Below are 21,131 nucleotides of genomic sequence, written 5' to 3'. Positions count from 1 at the left end.
AGTGAGAACTTGTAATAAAGAAATATATGGAGCAAAAAATGCAAAAAAAAATCATAACTACTTGACTATACTTCTCACAAGAAAATAGTAATTTCATTAGTGTTGTATTGTAATTAGGGAACATAGTGAAATCGTGTGAAATATTAACCTTAATTAAAGTGAAGCACTAACGCCATTTTGTACCTACATTTAATGACTGTTTGGCTGGGGTCACACTTGGCGTAAGACAATACGCCACGTATTATACGTCCGTACTACGGCCGTAATACGGAGAAATGTTCCCAAAATATTGATCCGTAGTCAGGGTGTGTCAGCGTATTTTGCGCATGGCATCCTCCGTATGTAATCCGTATGGCATCCGTACTGCGAGATTTTTGCGCAGGCTTGCAAAACCGACATCTAATGGATTTATGTGCTCAAATGTTCATTAAAACATATATACAGTATATATATATATATATATATATATATATATATATATATATATATATATATATATGTCATTGAGACACATATATATATATTCTGTATTTAGATTTCATTCAGCGCGATATCTGTGAACAGCCGGTAATTCAATTGCCGGCTTTTCATTTCTCCTGCACAAACCCGACAGGATATGAGACATGGTTTACATACAGTAAACCATCTCATATCCCCATTTTTTTTGCATATTCCACACTACTAATGTTAGTAGTGTGTATGTGCAAAATTTCAGCGCTGTAGCTGCTAAAATAAAGGGTTAAATGGCGGAAAAAATTGGCGTGGGCTCCCGCGCAATTTTCTCCGCCAGAATGGTAAAGCCAGTGACTGAGGGCAGATATTAATAGCCAGGAGAGGGTCCATGGTTATTGGCCCCCCCGTGGCTAAAAACATCTGCCCCCAGCCACCCCAGAAAAGGCACATCTGGAAGATGCGCCTATTCTGGCACTTGGCCACTCTCTTCCCACTCCCTGTAGCGGTGGGATATGGGGTAATGAAGGGTTAATGCCACCTTGCTATTGTAAGGTGACATTAAGCCAGATTAATAATGGAGAGGCGTCAATTATGACACCTATCCATTATTAATCCAATTGTATGAAAGGGTTAAAAAACACACACACACATGATTTTAAAGTATTTTAATGAAATAAACACAGCGGTTGCTTTAATAATTTATTGCTCTCTCAATCCATCAGCAACACCCTCGCTTGGCAAAATAATAAATGCACAAGATACATACCCTCAGCTGAACCGTCACGTCCCACGAGGTAATCCATGATCTGAAGGGGTTAAAATATTTTACAAGCAGGAGCCCTGCTAATGCAGCTGTGCTCCGTGCCTGTAATCCCCGGCGAATGAATGAAATGTAGGTCATTGACCTACATTTTCTTCAGTCGCGGTGATGCGCCCCCTGGTGGATGTCCTCATATGACCTGGAGCGTGGGAAAAAGTTCCCAGGCTGCAGTTCATGAGAACATCCAGCAGGGGCGCATCACCGCGACTCAATGTAAGTACAGATCCAGCTTTCCTTTCAGCACCCGGGGATTACAGGCACGAGCGAGTGGTTTATCGCAGCTCGTGCCTGTAATATTAGTTAACCCCTTCAGATGGATTACCTCGTTGGACGTGATAGGACATCAGAAGGTATGTATCTTGTGCGTTTATTATTTTGCCAAGCGAGGGTGTTGCTGATGGATTGAGAGAGCAATAAATTATTAAAGCAACCGCTGTGTTTATTTAATTAAAATACTTTTAAATCATGTGTGTGTGTGTGTGTGTGTGTTTTAACCCTTTCATACAATTGGATTAATAATGGATAGGTGTCATAATTGACGCCTCTCCATTATTAATCTGGCTTAATGTCACCTTACAATAGCAAGGTGGCATTAACCCTTCATTACCCCATATCCCACCGCTACAGGGAGTGGGAAGAGAGTGGCCAAGTGCCAGAATAGGCGCATCTTCCAGATGTGCCTTTTCTGGGGTGGCTGGGGGCAGATGTTTTTAGCCAGGGGGGGCCAATAACCATGGACCCTCTCCTGGCTATTAATATCTGCCCTCAGTCACTGGCTTTACCATTCTGGCGGAGAAAATTGCGCGGGAGCCCACGCCAATTTTTTCCGCCATTTAACCCTTTATTTTAGCAGCTACAGTGCTGAAATTTTGCACATACACACTACTAACATTAGTAGTGTGGAATATGCAAAAAAAATGGGGATATGAGATGGTTTACTGTATGTAAACCATGTCTCATATCCTGTCGGGTTTGTGCAGGAGAAATGAAAAGCCGGCAATTGAATTACCGACTTTTCACTAACACCGCTGCGTATTTCTCGCAAGTCACACTGCTGGTCCGTGTGGAATCCGTATTTTTCTCGCCCCCATAGACTTTCATTGGCGTATTATTTGCGCAATACGCTGACAAACGCAGCATGCTGCAATTTTGTACGGCCGTAGAAGACCGTATAATACGGATCCGTAATATACGGCTGATAGGAGCAGCCCCATTGAGAATAATTGTGCCGTATGTAATGCGAGTTTTACGGACGTAGTTTCTGCGCTCTTACGTCCGTAAAACACGCATGTGTGACCCCAGCCTCTTACATTTATTAATTTGTTCTCTAAGAGATTAAATTATTTTTCTTTATTAATATACCTTATACAATGAGCTACGATGCAACTATAGATACAGCACTGCACCTTTGTTATTATGTGTCCTGTTTTTAGGCTGCTCTGTCTATTCTGGTGGAGTTAGTGGTCCATAATTCCTTCGCTGTGACATCCAGGAGTTACAATGGAAAAGACTGTAAAAACAGTATTTACTATTAACTATTAAAATATCAAAAAGAAAAATACATAAACACGCTGTCTTTGCATTTTGAGCACTAATGCTCTTAATCATTACTACTACTAGCCTCACGGTGAGGCGATGAGCTCAGGGAGTTCATGGTGAACTGCTGTGAACTCACTGAGCTCAGCGCTGCACCGTGAGACTTTTTCTCACTGTGCTAGTGGGGCTCTCACTGAAGTCACCGCTGTTCATTGGCTCGTCTGGGAATGCAGCCGCAGTGACCTGTGGTAACCTCGATGACCTCACCACTAGTCACTGAGGCTGTGGTCTCAGCAGCTCATTTCAGTTGTTTTCAGCCTGGACGGTTGCTTCTTGGAGCTGAGCAAAGCACCAGAATTGATGCTGATTTCTTTTAGGCTGAGGAGGCAAAATTCATGGCCCCTTATGAGCCTGAGAATACCAGCCCCCAGTAGTCTGCTTTAGCTTGGCTGGTTGTCAAAAATGGGAGGACCTCACACCTTTTTTTAATCATGTATTTAAATAATTTAAAAAAGGCGGCATGGGGACCCATCTAATCTTGATAACCAGCCATGCTAAAGCTGACAGCTGAGGGTTGCAGCCCGCAGCTGTCAGTTTTGCCTGACTGGTTATCAAGAATACAGGGTAACCCACTACACTTTTTTTTATATATTTATAGTGCAGGTGGCAACTGATAAATACTTCCATCAGCTGCCACCTGCTCTCGCTGTTATTAGCGGCAGCAGGTGTAGTCTGATGGGAGTAGCAGTCCCATCAGCCAAAGCCTGTGACTGGAGGTAAACTTTTAACCTCTGATAAAAGCTGCGGGCTCACGCTGCCATCTGACCTATGGTATTCATCTTACTGCTGATCAGAGATACCGGTATTTCTCACGCTGTCATGCAGCGCAAGAAACACCCAGTGTTTGGGCTGCCAAACCTGAACAGTAACATGGACTGGTGAAGGTTGTGTTCTGGATCTGTGCCCGAACAGTAGGTGCTCGGTATGGATCATGAACGTTACTGTTTGGGTTCGCCCATCTCTACTGGTATGTTAAAGGAAACATGATAGCAGGCTATACCCTTATTAACTAATTACAAAGCTGAATTCATCATGTAACGCTGATGTTAATGACTTCAGTAACCCCAATGTCAAGGAAAATCATAGTTGCAAAATCAGTGTTTCATTCTTGTTATGCCGTATATTCTACACCGTGTTCCAAATTATTATGCACATAGAGTTTAGGAGTGATAAGGTTAGAATTTTTTTGTTTGTCATTTAAACTCATTGATGGTGATGTGTGTCAGGGCTTTTTATATCACTGAAAGCAATTGCAGATACCTGTGCAAATTAGTTTGGCAGGTGTGTCCAAATAAAGGCAAGACTACTTAAGAAGGCTGTTCCACATTATTAAGCAGCCAACATTTTTTGCCAAAATGGGAAAGAAAAAGGACGTGTCAGCTGCTGAGAAGCAACAAATTGTGGAGTATTTAGGTCAAGGCATGACTACAATTAACATTGCCAAGACACTTCAGCGTGATCATCGCACAATCAAGAAGTATGTAGCTGATTCCCAGCACACACGTGTGCGTGCTGATAAGGAAAAATTGAGGGCTCTTTCCAACAGGCAATTGCGTAAGGTTAAAAGAGCAGGTGCAAAAATGCCTTGTCATAGCAGCAGACAAGTTTTTGAAGCTGCTGGTGCCTCCTACGTCCCCAGAACAACAAGATGCAGGGTCCTTCAGGGGTTTGCAGCTGTGCGTAAGCCATCCTGTCAACCACCTCTATCCACTGCACACAAGCAGAAACGGCTCCAGTGGGCCAAACGATGCATGAAGACAGACTTCCAAACTGTTTTGTTCACCGATGAGTGCCGTGCAACGCTCGATGGTCCAGATGGATGGAGTGTAGGATGGCTGGTTGATGGACACCCCATGAAAACACGGCTAAGGCGCCAACAAGGAGGAGGTGGAGTAATGTTTTGGGCTGGAATCATGGGGAGAGAGATTGTCGGCCCCTTTATGATCCCTGAAGGGGTAATGATGAACTCCATAATCTATGTGGAGCTTCTAAAACAACACTTCCTGCCATGGTTCAAGAGGAAGAACCGTGCTTTCCGCAGCAAGTTCATTTTCATGCATGATAATGCACCGTCTCATGCTGCAAAAAACACATCTGCATCTCTGGCTGCTATGGGCATAAAAGAGGACAAACTTATGGTGTGGCCACCATCTTCCCCTGATCTCAACCCCATTGACAACCTCTGGAGCATCATCAAAAGGAGCGTCTATGATGGCGGGAGGCAGTTCACATCTAAGCAACAGCTCCAAAAACTGACAAATTCAATGGACGAGAGAGTTCAGAAGCTACTTTTGAACAAGGAGTCCTACGTGCAAATGTATCATCACCTAGAATAAAGTTTTCACTTGAAAACTGTTTGATTTCATTTTGTAATAAGCTGATAATGCTTATAACTTCACAATTGACCATTTTTTTGTTCAAAATAAAAAAAAAGGTTGAAAACTCTGCTGTGCATAATAAATTGGAACATGCATTTTGAGTGTTTATTTTTTTTTAAAAGATACTGTTTTCATAGGCAGTGTCTTCCAAAACATTGCAATTATACTAGAATAGTAGATGACTGGAAAATAACAATGACTGCAATTCAGATAGGTAATTTGGAGAAAATATGAGGAAATATTATTTGCATAATAATTTGGAACACAGTGTAATTAGGTTGTGGCGTGCACTTGGGGCTGAGCAGTCCAACCCAGCCAGCCATAAAATTCTAATAGAGGCGTAATTATAGTCTCTGTAGTGCTCCATCGCCCAATAAATCACATAAATACTTCCTAAAATCAAAGAAATGTGTTGTGGCCTCCATGACTTTGGGCATGCACTGTGATCTGCCCTTCTGCCATTGAAATGGCGTCACACCATGAAGACCAAAGTCTGACCAATCAAGCACCTCCCTTACAGTGCACAGTGCTAAGCCAGCAAGTAGTGGCACATGTACAGCAATTTTCTGCGGATGATAAGGGAAAGTTGCTACTATATCATGCCCACAGAGATATGGTTGTAGTCTCTGTAGTGCTCCTACCAGCTTCTTATATCACACAAATCTGCAGTGGCTGCTGTGATTTTGGGCATACGTGATCTTCGAATCACTCTGTCCACAAAAAAAAGATCACAGCCTCATAGACTAGAATGCGTTCTTCATGTGAAACTAAACGGATGTCTGAATGAAGCCCTACAAATTTTCCCTAGAACGTTTTGCCATGCTAGTTGTTACTAGACTGGTGTCTTGCTACTATTTACTACCGTGTTCTGACAAGCTGCAAAAATATTGCTGAAATCACAGGGGTTACAGCACTGAAGCAACGCAAGCTGTAATCTGATTGTAATAACATTTGAACTCGTTCTTAAAATATTTATTATTTGTGAGCATATAAAGCCGTGTTTCTGATGCACTTCTTCAATTAATAAGTAGTTGGGTTGGGCTTTTATAATGGCTTAACTTTTAATTAACAGTTAGATCAATATAAAGCTTCTGATTAATTCTGGGAAACCTATTGGTACTACCCATAATCTATTGCATAATATATCACAGTAGCATAAATCATGCAGGATGTGCATATTCCTTTTTACCCCACAGATCATAAATTATAAATTAACCCTTACTGATGCTTTCTTTTTGAAAGAATATTTGCAACATAAAGTGAAATGGTTTTTCCTGTACAGACAGTCCCAGAATCTGCTGTCAAGTGTGTGATATTTAAAAGGGATTGAATATGATCCATTATTGCCCTAAAAGGTTGGTAGCTTTTAATATCCAAAGGAAACATTTTGATAGGATTATAGCAAATTAGCAAATCACTATGAAAAATACAAGATGCATATACAGTTTGGTCCATATATATTTGGACAGAGACAACATTTTTCTAATTTTGGTTATAGACATTACCACAATGAATTTTAAACAAAACAATTCAGATGCAGTTGAAGTTCAGACTTTCAGCTTTCATTTGAGGGTATCCACATTAAAATTGGATGAAGGGTTTAGGAGTTTCAGCTCCTTAACATGTGCCACCCTGTTTTTAAAGGGACCAAAAGTAATTGCACAGATTCAATAATTTTAAATAAAATGTTCATTTCTAGTACTTGGTTGAAAACCCTTTGTTGGCAATGACTGCCTGAAGTCTTGAACTCATGGACATCACCAGACGCTGTGTTTCCTCCTTCTTGATGCTCTGCCAGGCCTTCACTGCGGTGGTTTTCATTTGCTGTTTGTTTGTGGGCCTTTCTGTCTGAAGTTTAGTCTTTAACAAGTGAAATGCATGCTCAATTGGGTTGAGATCAGGTGACTGACTTGGCCATTCAATAATATTCCACTTCTTTGCTTTAATAAACTCTTGGGTTGCTTTGGCTTCATGTTTTGGGTCATTGTCCATCTGTAGTATGAAATGACGACCAATCAGTTTTGCTGCATTTGGCTGGATCTGAGCACACAGTATGGCTCTGAATACCTCAGAATTCATTTGGCTGCTTCTGTCCTGTGTCACATCATCAATAAACACTAGTGACCCAGTGCCACTGGCAGGCATGCATGCCCAAGCCATCACACTGCCTCCGCCGTGTTTTACAGATGATGTGGTGTGCTTTGGATCATGAGCTGTACCAAGCCTTCACCTTACTTTTCTCTTTCCATCATTCTGGTAGAGGTTGATCTTGGTTTCATCTGTCCAAAGAATGTTCTTCCAGAACTGTGCTGGCTTTTTTAGATGTTTTTTAGCAAAGTCCAGTCTAGCCTTTTTCTTCTTGATGCTTATGAGTGGCTTGCACCGTGCAGTGAAACCTCTGTATTTACTTTCATGCAGTCTTCTCTTTATGATAGATTTGGATATTGATACGCCGAGAGTGTTGGTCACTTGGTTGGCTGTTGTGAAGGGGTTTCTCTTCACCATGGAGATTATTCTGCGATCATCCACCACTGTTGTCTTCCATGGTCGCCCAGGTCTTTTTGCATTGATGAGATCACCAGTGCTTTCTTTCCTTCTCAGGATGTACCAAACTGTACATTTTGCCACTCCTAATATTGTAGCAATTTCTCAGATGGGTTTTTTCTCTGTTTTCACTGCTTAAGAATGGCTTGTTTCACCTTCATGGAGAGCACTTTTGACTGCATGTTTACTTCATAGGAAAACCTTCCAAATGCAAGCACCACACCTCAAATCAACTCCAGACCTTTTATCTGCTTAGTTGAGAATGACATAATGAAGGGATTGCCCACACCTGTCCATGAAATAGCCTTGGAGTCAATTGTCCAATTACTTTTGGTCCCTTTAAAAAACAGGGTGGCACAGGTTAAGGAGCTGAAACTCCTAAACTCTTCATCCAATTTTAATATGGATACCCTCAAATGAAAGCTAAAAGTCTGAACTTCAACTGCATCTGAATTGTTTTGTTTAAAATTAAATTGTGGTAATGTCTATAACCAAAATGAGAAAAATGTTGTCTCTGTCCAAATATATATGGACCTAACTGTATATATATATATATATATATATATATATATATATATATATATAGAAAAAATTAGAACAGCATCATATTACCACACTTGTAGTGCAAAGCTCTCCAAGCCAGTACTCCAGTGGCTCCAATAATATGAGAAAAAAGGAAAACAGCACAAAAAAAGTTGTAGAAAAAGTGGGTTTTTAATGCCTGGATGGCGTGGCAACGTTTCGGATTTCCAATCCGAAACGTTGCCACGCCATCCAGGCATTAAAAACCCACTTTTTCTACAACTTTTTTTGTGCTGTTTTCCTTTTTTCAAATATATATATATATATATATATATATATATATATATATATATATATATATACACAGTATATATATATATATATATATATATATATATATATATATATATACACAATATGGATTACCAGTCCTCATATGCTACATCCTCTTACCTACAAGATCATAATCAATAAGATATTAAAAGAAGACCCATCAAAGATTTTATCCTCTTAATATATTGGATATATATAATACACAGTATAATAATATAATAATTTCCAAGAAGAGGCAAAGAATGGATGGCACCAGGGGAATACACACACTATTAAAAATAAGAAAATAGAAAATAATAGGACAAGCTCTGGGGATGTGGTAACTGGACTAACCGCAAACCTGATCCTAACCGCACACACTATAGGCAGCCGTGGAACGTTTCCTGAAATCCTAGACGTCTCTTCAAGGCCTGAGAAACTGACTACCCCTAAAGACAAAGTAAAGACCTCACTTGCCTCAGAGATATAGAAGCCCCCCACAAATAATAACGGTGAGTTAAGAGGAAAAGACAAACACAGAGATGAAACAGGTTAAGCAAATGAGGCCCGCTAACGCTAGATAGCACAAAATAGCATGCGGTCAGTAAAAAACCTTATGCAAAAATATCCACGCAGAGAATGCGAGAACCCCCACACCAACTAACGATGTGGGGGGGAGCAACTCAGCACCCCAGAGCACCAGCAAGCAGGGAAATCACATATTAGCAAGCTGGACAAAAACTCATCATATACTAGGAAACATCTTGAACACAGATGAGCAAAAATAAGCAAACAGAACTTAGCTTCTCTTGGAGAGACTGATAACGGATGTAGACAGGAGCAATCAGAATAGCACTGAATACAACGGCAACAGGCAAGGAATGAAGGACCAGGTGGATTAAAATAGGAAACCTAACTAGCAGATGATGAGACAGCTGATCCTGCCAGAAACCTGCAAAATAACAAAAAGAGCCACCAGGAGGAGCCCAAAGAGAGAACTCACACAGTACCACTCATGACCACAGGAGGGAGCCCGGAAACAGAGTTCACAACACCTCCCCATCCCTGTCCCTGTATGCATGCCTCCCCCTTCCGTGTCCTGGTATGAATGCCTCCCCCATTCTGTCCCTGTCTGCATGCCTCCCCCATTCCTTCCCTGTATGCATGCCTCCCCCATTCCATCCCAGTATACATGCCTCCCCCTTCCGTGTCCTGGTATGAATGCCTCCCCGTCCCTGCCGCTGTATGCATGCACCCCCGTTCAGTCCCTGAATGCATGCCTCCCCTGTCCCTGCCCCTGTATGCATGCCTCCCCCATTCTGTCCCTGTCTGCATGCCTCCCCCATTCCTTCCCTGTATGCATGCCTCCCCCATTCAGTCCCTGCTTGCATGCCTCCCCCGTTCCGTCGCTGTATGCATGCCTCCCCCTTCCCTGTCCTGGAATGAATGCCTCCCAGTTCCATCCCTGTATGCATGCTGGCACTGCATCTCGTTCAGGCCACCAGCGCCAGCCTGCAGCTCTTCCTTTGCTCAGTGGTCATGTGGTACTGCCCATTAAGGTGATGAATATGGGTTCCACCCCTATGGGAGTGGAGATGCGTCCATATTCATCATCTTAATGAGTGGTAGCACGTGACCGCTGAGCACAGGAAGAGCTGCAGGCAGGCACCGGCAGCAAGAACGAGATGCAGTGCCAGCACCGAGGACATGCAGGTAGGTGAGTATGATGTGTGCGTCGGCTTCTGGCACCCGCTGCTCCGCCGCCCCGAGTATATACGATATGTATATATATATAGATATATATATATATATCATGTTAAATGGCACTGTGTATTTACAATTGCTTATTTTGCCTTTCTACCCAGTTTATTCTTCTGTTTTCCATTAGGTTTATGAAATCACATGATTAAAACAGTAGGATCCTTCTAAGCTCTATGTAGAAACAGGAAGTCTAATTTCCCTGCATGAGTCATCATTAGAACTACAATTCTACATATGGTAATTCTTGTATGTATAATATCCAAACAAAAGAGGATTAGGGCCGGTTGTGAGCAGTATCACAGGAGTAGTACAATAAATTAGGAGTTATATGGAAGATATATTTTAGAAATATACATTTTCTTGTGCCATATGTACATTTAAAAAAAAACAAAACAAATTATGATATTGTGTAAGATCCAACAAAACATTTGCTTAATCTTTCGGTTGCGCACTGGAATATCACTCTGACACCCCACCAGTTAACAATAAATCCTGAAATACTTTATCTCCATGTTCTGTTATGTTATTCTGAGGATTACAGCTGGCTCCGTATAATAGAGACGTGTTTTGGTCCTGCTGCATTTTGTTTGCCACAGGCACATAATGGCAGCGGCAGCACATTCTGAGTAGGAAGCTGACTCTCTGTCACCTCCGGCATAATGACAAAAAATACAATATGCAAAATTTGCATATAATGTATAAAATAATAACTTCTATTTTAATGTGTTTTTTTGTTTGGTAATACGTCCCTGACTTGTCCTTTTGTTAAGATGACTTTTTATATTCTATTTCTTGGAAACCTGTACAGCAAGCTAATCCAATAATCAAAAAGGGTTGCACAAGAAAGAGTCCTAGTAGGCAAATGGAATCCATTGTATTTAATCTATAATAGTAAATCACTCAGAGACACTTCTTACCTTTTATTTTTAACACCTGTCCTGGGTATCTTCGGCTCTGCTTCCTTCACCTTGGTCTGCTGCCCTCAGTTGTGCTCCACATTGGGTTATGCAGGTTGTCCAGTGTGGCTTAGTGATGTCATCTCCATAATCCTATTTAAGGACCATTAGGACACACACCTGTGTCTTAGGAGTGTGATTCTAGTGTTCAACCTTTGTTATGCTCCATTATCTGTACTAGTTGTTCCACTCCATCTGTCTGACTGCTCATGAGAATCCAGATACCCCAAGTCCTCGATTCCATGTGTCCTCTGAGAAGCTTCACCAATGATGGAGTCTGTTTGTCCTCATCCCCCTTCCCCGAACCAGAGGCTTAACAGATCCAGATCACAAGGTGAGCCATACACCCATGTACAGGGTGGGCCATTTATATAGATAGACCTGTGTGGGCCATGTATATGGATACACCTAAATAAAATGGGAATGGTTGGTGATATCAACTTCCTGTTTGTGGCACATTAGTATATGGGAGGGGGAAAACTTTTCAAGATGGGTGGTGACCATGGCGGCCATTTTGAAGTAAGCCATTTTGGATCCAACTTTATAAATGGCCCTCCCAGGTGTATCCATATAAATGGCCCACCCTGTATTACACAGATGGCCATTCAGTTGAATGGCTGCCATGCAATGTTATATTTCCTGATGGCAGATTCAGGGAAAGTGTAAAATTATACAGTATGTCACTTCCAAACAACATAACATGTAGAACATGTGCTACATAGGGCCAGGAGATCAGGATTCCTTCATCCCTGTGTGTGCATTGTATGGTAGACATCATAACAGATGGTCTCCACCCACTAGCTCAGAGACAACTGAACATTACACATAGAGCCTGCACAAGGGAAAACTGGTGACAAGTGCAGGATACAAGTCGTATAATGGCCAGAAATAGTGTTATTCCTCATGAGCACACATTCTAAGCAGTTTCTTCAAATGTGTAGTGAACCTGCTAACGCTGTAGCTTGTATTTGTTTTTAAGAATAGGAAGAAAAGTAACAGACTTGATGGACAGCCATTACTAGGTGACTGCCACCATTCTGTTTATGATTATGATTAGGTTCTCATAGGGTTTTTGTAAGAGGATTTTGAAATGGTTCCGCTCCAAAACCTTACTCAAAAAACTCTTTAAATGCCATTCTTAGACAATTCAGTGGCATTCATATGACAAGTTTTTTGAGCTTGAAATACTTGGGAAGAAAAAGTATTAGATTGTAAATTCTTTGAGGCAGATCCCTGTAGGAAACTACCAGCTGAACTGATGATGCCCCAGAGGTTTTCCATGCAAGGTTTTCTTTGTGTCTGTTCACCTTCACACACCTTTTGGCAAACCCAAAACAGAAAAACGATATACTAAGTCTAAGGCCGGGGTCACACTTGCGAGTGCAATTCGAGAAACTTAGGCGAGTCTCTCGCATCAATACCCGGCACTGCCGCCGGCACTCGGGACTGGAGTGTGCGGCTGCATGCATTTAGTTGAACGCTCCGGTCCTGAGTGCCGGGTATTGATGCGAGTTTCTCGCATTGAACTCGCAAGTGTGACCCCGGCCTAAGGGCTCATGTAGATGTAGGTGGAATTCAGGTCAAGATCGCCATGCATGGACTGACCATGGGTCTCTTGACCGGAGCGGGACAGCTTCATGTGTTTCATGCTCGGCTTGGTAGAGCCATGGCCAGTCCTGACATTGCATTCAGATCTCAGACAGATCTGCACGAACATCTGCAAGAGCCCTAAGTGTCATAACAGTCCCACTATCAGGAAACAATTTACCTGAACCAGGATGATAAAGGAAACACCATAGTGCATGGTACAGCTCATAGGGGAATTAGTCATTTTAATTCTTTGGCAAGGCATGTCTACAGCAGGCTTAAAGAAACAATTTAGAACAATTTAGGCTACAGATATTTACTTTGTTATGTACGATTTCCAATTGAATACTTTCCACCCGGTCTATTCCTTTACACTCTTGGTTCAGCTAATAAACATATAATAAAGAACTGCCCCAAAATGTAATTCTACAATATTATAATGAAAATATCTCCAAAGAAAGGTTTACCGTATCTATTATTCTTTACGCAGAACTAGGAACAGAAGATATTCTTTACACAGACAGCTGTGGCCTTTATATTGTACATTTTATTGAAAATGTACGGTAACTGTTTTTGAAAGAGCAACCATTCCACAATTTTATCAGTGAATATTCACACTATTATCAATGAGAACAAAGTAAAAAGCAATAATAACAAATTATAAAAATACCATCAGTGGCATTGATATTGTAAGCACAATATAAAAGCCAGGCATCTTTAATCTCACTGTAAGTGAAATAATAAGTGTAAAATATCTGATTAATAGAATAACATGTATTGTCATATCCACAATATGCAGGTATCATGTATTGGTATACGAGTACAAATACGGAGTAAAACACAAAATAATGGTTCTTTGTTTTATTTGTGTGCACGTCTTTATGTCTAAGCCGAGAATATAAAGGGTCAGCCATGAAAAAAACATATTTTCCTTATGTGGTTTGTGTAGGATAATGGATGGATGGCATATTTGACCCTCAGGTTATGTGCCCATGTTGAGTTTTTTAAGTGTTTTTTCTGTGTTTTTCCGCTTTGGAAACGCTTAAAAAAAACGCTTACAAAACGCATCACATTATTTTTAATGGAATTCCGCATTGTTGTGCCCATACTGCGCTTTTTTCCACAGCGGAAATGCATTGCGGGAAAAAACGCAGCATGTTCATTAATTTTGCGGAATCACAGCGATTTTGCCGCTATATAATTGTGTTTAGGACGCATGGAAAAAAACGCATGAAAAATGTGAGAAAAACGAGAGAAAAACATGGAAAAAATGCCATTAAATCGCGAGCGGATTTCCTGGCAAGGGAGTCTGGTTTTGATGAGGAAAATTCTGATTACATTCTGCAACATGGGCACATAGCCTTAAATGGGTTTTCCCACAAACAATCGTTCATTTTTTTAACTAGATCTTGGAATAAAAGTACGTTTTATAATTGGATGTGAATAAAACAAATGTTCCTGTGCTGGTAATCTTATAAATGTGCCCCTGCGTTGTACTGTGTAATGGCCGTGTCTGACCGTACAGGGTCATGGTCTGATCATACCACAGCTCCTGGGCAGGGGAGGAAAAAAGAGTATACAGACAGGACAGCAGGAGATCACAGCTGATTCTGTGAGGTAAAACAATGTTTAAAAGCAGGCAGAGAAATGATTTACATCACAAAAAAATCAGCGGTGATCCCATGCTGTAATATCTACAGTATACTCTCTTTTGCATCCTCCCCTGCCCAGGAGCTGTGATATCATCAGACTATGCCTCTGTATGGTCAGACGCAGCCATTACACAGTACATAACAAGGACACATTTACAGCTCTGGCAAAAATTAAGATACCACCACATCAAAACCCTGTCATGGGCAGCCCAATCTCCAGACCTGAACCCCACTGAAAACCTCTGGAATGTAATCAAGAGGATGATGGATAGTTTCAAGCCATCAAACAAAGAAGAACTGCTTACATTTGTGCGCCAGAAGCAGTGTGAAAGACCGGTGGAAAGCATGCCAAGACGCATGAAAGCTGTGATTAAAAATCATGGTTATTCCACAAAATATTGATTTCTGGACTCTTCCTGAGTTAAAACATTAGTATTGTTGTTTCTAAATGGTTATGACCTTGTTTTGTTTGCATTATTTGAGGTCTGAAAGCAGTGTGGTTTTTTTAATTTTGACTTTCTCCTTTTCCCGAAAAAAACCCCCAAATTTATTGCTTGGAAATTCGGAGACACGTTGTCAGAAGTTTATAGAATAAAAGAACAATTTACATTTTACTCTAAAATATACCTGTAAAGAGAAAAATCAGACAAACTGATCATTTTGCAGTGGTCTCTTAATTTTTGCCAGAGCTGTATAAGATTATCTCAGCACAGGGACATTTTATTTTTAACCACTTCCTGTTGTGGACCTTATTTTCATTCCAAGATCTAGTGAATAAAATGAACTTTTGTTCATGGAAAAACCGCTTTAGCCCCATCAGGACATGTGCTGTATTTGTACGGCGCTGCAGGAGTCATAGCAAAAAGAGAAAGTGAAATGTCCCTCGTCCCCCAAAAGAAATTCAGAAAATTCTGCGCTCCCAAATTCAAATTTGTCCTCCCTTCTGAGCCCCACAGTGTGCATCATTTAGCGTCCACATGTTTGGCATTTTTGTAGCGATGACAGCGAACCTAATTTACACTACTGCTTGTTTCTGGAAAACACCCTTGGAGTCAAAATCGTCACTACACCTGTAGATAAATTCCCAAAGTGGTTTAATTTCCAAAATGGGGTCACTTGAGGGGGATTCTGTTCTCCTAGCAATTAGAGGCTCGGTATATGGAGTCTATTCTAGGAAAATCTGCTCTCCAGGAGGCAAAAAGCGCTCCGTCTCTCCCGAGCTTCGCCATATGGCTAAGCAGTACTGTACACCACGTATGAGTTATTTCTACATTCAGCAGAAATTGTGGGACAAATTTTGGTGCCATTTTTACCCATTTCCCAGTGTGAAAATGTAAAATCTAGGGCTAAAATAAAATTTTGGTGGTAAAAATGTATTCATTTTTTCTTCACTGCCCAATGGTATAAAATTCTTTGACCCTCCCGTGGTGTCAATATGATCACAGCACCCTTATCTGAATTGATTGAGAGGTGTAGTTTGTAAACTTATTAGAAGTTCTGCTGTTCTTGCACCACAGGGGCCCCCAGTGGTTCATGGCACCTGCAATCCATAAGAGTAAAATCTGCACAAAATTATGGTGCAACTTTTCTGACGAGTTTTGCACTGTGCCTCAAAAGTAGTTTTGATCATATATGGGGTATCGGTGTTCTCAAGAGAAATTGTATAGCAAATTTTGGGGTATTTTCTTCTGCTATCCTTGTGAAAATAAAAAAAATTGTGGCTAAAGCATTTTTGTGGAAAAAAATATATTATTTATTTTAACAGATCAAAGTTGTAAAATACTGTGAAGCACCTGTGGGCTCAAGGTGCTCACCACACATCTAGATAAATACCTTGAGGGGTCTAGTTTCCAAAATTGCGTCAGTTGTGGGGGGTTCCACTGTTTAGGCACATCAGGGGCTCTCCAAACACAACACGGCATCCGCTAATGATTCTAGCAAATTTTGCATTCAAAAAGTTAAAAGGTGCTCCTTCCCTTCCAAGCCCTTCCATGCACCAGTATGCAACAGTAGATTTCCCCCACATATCAGGCATTGACATGCTCAGTAGAAATTGCATAACAAATCTTTGGGTCCATTTTCTCCTGTTACCCTTGTGAAAATGAAAATATTAGGTCTAAATTAAAATCTTTGTGAACAAGTTAAATGTTGATTTTTTTTCCTTCCACCTTCCTTTAATTCCTGTGAAGAACCAGAAGGGTTAATAATAAACTTCTTGAAAGTAGCTTTGAACACCTTGAGGGGTGCAGTTTTTAGAATGGTGTCAATTTTGGGTATTTTCTGTCATGTAGACCCCTCAAAGTCACTTCAAATATTATGTGGTGCCTAAAAAAATGGTTTTGTAAATTTTTGGGAAAAATGAGAAATCTCTGGTCAACTTTTAACTCTTCTAACAAAAATAAATTATGTTTCAAAAATTGTGCTGCTATCAGTGCTATAAGCACTGACTGTAATTGCTTAAGCCGGTGGCTCTGTAAAGAAATAAAGTTCATTTTCTCCTGAGTGTCGCGCTTTCAGTACTGCAGCCGGGCACCTCCATAATGCTATTAGCTGCAGATTAACCCTATATTTGTAAGTTAACAGCGTTATCGAACATAACAGGTTCACTTTGACCCCTTATCACTCTTCTCATTCCAGGCATCTATAATATAACGCTGGGAGCGTCACTCTGTCCGAAGCCTTTATAGACTGCGCAAGCGCAAGCGCCGGCGCAGTCTGGACCCCACAGAGCGACGCTCCCAGGAGATCGCGGTATGCGTAAGCGCTGAACGCACACCGCGATCTCCAACAGAGAAACAGGGACGAGCCAGGAGGCGGAGGGTGAGTATACTTACGTATACTTACCTGTCCCGTTCCACCGACGCCATTCCGGGCCATGAATATCCCCCTGCTCCCGGAATCGGCGCCTGCGCAGTCCGCGCTTTCCGGCGCCATTTTCTTGAAGACACATTGCAGTGTGTCTTCAAGAACATGGCGCCGGAAAGCGCGGACTGCGCAGGCGCCGATTCCGGCACCAGGAGGACACAGAAAATCTGTCCTCCTGGTGCCGGAAAAGGCGCCTGCGCAGTCCGCGCTTTCCGGCGCCATTTTCTTGAAGACACACTGCAATGTGTCTTCAAGAAAATGGCGCCGGAAAGCGCGGACTGCGCAGGCGCCGATTCCGGTAGCAGGGGGATATTCATGGCCCGGAATGGCGTCGGTGGAACGGGACAGGTAAGTATACTCACCCTCCGCAAGTAACAAATTGCTGTGCCATGAGGCTTTGGCACTTCATGCCACAGCTATTTGTTACTTACGCCACTTACGTCCACAGCCACCGCACCCACCACAGCCACGCACAGCCGCTGCACCCAACACAGCCACCGCACTGAGCACAGCCACGCACAGCCGCCCACAGCCACGCACAGCCGCCCACAGCCACGCACAGCCACCGCACCCAGTACAGCCGCCGCACCCAGCACAGCCACGCACAGCCGCCGCACCCACCACAGCCACCGCACCCAGCACAGCCACGCACAGCCGCCGCACCCAGCACAGCCGCCTACAGCCACGCACAGCTGCTGCACCCAGCACAGCCGCCCACAGCCACGCACAGGCGCCTACAGCCACGCACAGCCACCGCACCCAGCACAGCCGCCGCACCCAGCACAGCCACGCACAGCCGCCGCACCCAGCACAGCCGCCGCACCCAGCACAGCCGCCGCACCCAGCACAGCCACGTACAGCCGCCCACAGCCACGCACAGCTGCCGCACCCAGCACAGCCGCCGCACCCAGCACAGCCGCCGCACCCGGCACAGCCACGCACAGCCACCGCACCCAGCACAGCCGCCGCACTCAGCACAGCCATCCGCACCCAGCACAGCCACCCACAGCCGCCGCACCCACCACAGCCACCGCACCCAGCACAGCCACGCACAGCCGCCGCACCGAGCACAGCCACGCACAGCCGCCCACAGCCACACACAGCCGCCGCACCCAGCACAGCCACCGCACCCAGCACAGCCGTCCACAGCCACCGCACCCAGCACAGCTACGCACAGCCGCCTACAGCCACACACAGCCGCCTACAGCCACGCACAGCCGCCGCACCCAGCACAGCCGCCGCACCCAGCACAGCCGTCCACAGCCGCCGCACCCAGCACAGCCACCCACAGCCGCCCGCACCCAGCACAGCCACGCACAGCCGCGCCACATACAGCCGCCCGCACTCAGCACAGCCACCGCACCCAGCACAGCCGCCCACAGCCACGCACAGCCGCCTACAGCCACACACAGCCGCCACACCCAGCACAGCCGCCGCACCCAGCACAGCCGCCGCACCCAGCACAGCCGCTGCACCCAGCACAGCCACGCACAGCCGCCACACCCAGCACAGCCACCGCACCCAGCACAGCCGTCCACAGCCGCCGCACCCAGCACAGCCACGCACAGCCGCCCACAGCCACACACAGCCGCCTAGAGCCACGCACAGCCGCTGCACCCAGCACAGCCACGCACAGCCACCCACAGCCGCCGCACCCAGCACAGCCGCCGCACCCAGCACAGCCACGCACAGCCGCCGCACCCAGCACAGCCGCCCACAGCCGCCGCCCACAGCCACACACAGCCGCTGCACCCAGCACAGCCACCGCACCCAGCACAGCCACCCACAGCCGCCCGCACCCAGCAGCGCCACGCACAGCCGCCCGCACTCAGCACAGCCGCCCGCACTCAGCACAGCCTCCCGCACTCAGCACAGCCGCCCGCACTCAGCACAGCCGCCCGCACTCCGCACAGCCGCCCGAACTCCGCACAGCCGCCCGCACTCCGCACAGCCGCCCGCAATGATGGGGCGCAGGATGGAGCAGCACGTGATAGGATGGGGGCGCAGGATGGGAGCACATGACAGGATGGGGATGCAGGATGGAGCAGCACATGACACGGTGGAGCAGCACATGACAGGATGGGAGAGCAAGATGGGAGCAGCACATACCAGGATGGAGACCATATACCAATATAAATGCTCGCCACCCGGGCGTAGAACGGGTTCAATAGCTAGTACTATTATGTCATGAACAGGGAAGTGTGTCATAAGGCCAGAACCTTCCTCTAACAGAAGTGACCACAGCCATGCCTGACTTCTCTTAAATGCCACTGTCCATCTCTGAAAGAAGCATTTAAGTGGCGCAAGCTTGGTGTAAGTTTGCTTGAGTGCCAATATTCCCCTTCCCCTTGCCGTGATATGATCGCAAGATGTCCAGGCCACTGCTTCGAACATCCTAGTAATCCTGTAAAGGATACCGTGTTTTTCACTACTGTAGTTAGAACAAATTGTAGGTTCAAGTCTCTGTTAGAAGCTAAAAAATACCGTGAAAAACGTAATTAAATACCATATTTTTCGGACTATAAGACGCACTTTTTTTCCTCCAAAAATGTGGAGGAAAATAGGGGGTGCATCTTATAGTCCGGATGTACGGTGTATAGTCTGGCTGTGGTGGGGAGGTGGGGGAATGTATCGGAGGAGCAGCGGGTCACAGGAGTCTGCAGCTAACTCCTGTTCTCGCTGCTAAAGAGAAATGAATATTCACTGCATTCCACACCCATGGGCATGGAGAGCAATGAATATTCATTTCTCTTTAATAATAGTATCTTGGCATGATTTCTGCCCAACCCCGGTCCTGGTATGCATAGTCCCATCCTTATAATTGGCCCCCACCAAATCCCCATCCTGGTATGCATGGCCCCATCATAAAACAGTAATAAAAAAAACCATTACACTTACCTACCCGGCGCTCCCTCGCAGCATCCTGTTCCGGAGCCAGCAACTGCTTTATGCTTGTAAGCAGCGCATGGTAGGGACGTCATGGGCTGCTCACAAGCAGAGCACAGCTGCCAGAATACTCGCTGGGACTGTGCGTGCAAAGAGCAGTGACAATTCATTGCTCTTCAGTAGCGTACAGTGTCAGACACCAGCTTCCTGCTGCTGCCGGTGGTCGCATGTGCCTCTTCTTAAGAGAAATTCATATTCATTTCTCTTAAGTAGGGGCACATGAGAACACCGGCAGCAGCAGGAAGCCGGTGACTGACACTGCACGCTACTGAAAAGTGTAGCGTGGCTAAAGGGTGTCTAATCGACGGGAGATATGTGTCACATAGATGGCTTACCGCTGTGATGTAACCATAACTGTCGGTATGTGTGTCAGGACCTGTGGTGATGTCACAACTACATGTCTAATCATGTGATGGGTTCTGGGTGTGGGTTCAGGCTACTTAATGGAGGTGTGTTTGGCACATGTGAGTGAGTGTGGGAGTCTGTCATGGTGGACAGATTTCCATGTGTCCAGGGCGGACACTACAGACAGGAGTCTGTGTGTGTGGAGGGGCAAGCCTCCACAGTGAGTTAATGCTTCAGGACTGAGCCTGAAGGAACGGACATTTGTTTCCCTATGCCTGAGCCAAAGGCTATTTGTAAGACTGTTTACCTTTATTTTGCTGACTTAAATGGTTTATGGAGTGAATAAACCTACATGAACACTGAAGAGAATGTGCCTCCTGTTTCCTCCTATGCA

The 21,131-nt window shown here is 44.3% G+C and overlaps 1 protein-coding gene across 2 annotated transcripts in view; it reads right to left on the bottom strand.

Annotated features, from left to right (window-relative positions):
• Positions 1 to 21,131, bottom strand: part of EPHA6 (EPH receptor A6) — a 1,167,010-nt gene that overhangs the window by 966,800 nt on the left and 179,079 nt on the right. The gene's annotated exons all lie outside the window — the stretch shown is intronic.

The sequence above is a fragment of the Ranitomeya variabilis genome, chromosome 3 (genome assembly GCF_051348905.1).
Source record: "Ranitomeya variabilis isolate aRanVar5 chromosome 3, aRanVar5.hap1, whole genome shotgun sequence".
Classification (NCBI taxonomy): Eukaryota; Metazoa; Chordata; class Amphibia; order Anura; family Dendrobatidae; genus Ranitomeya; species Ranitomeya variabilis.
The sequence above is the reverse complement of the archived record's forward strand: the minus strand, read 5'-3'. Positions and strand labels throughout refer to the sequence as shown.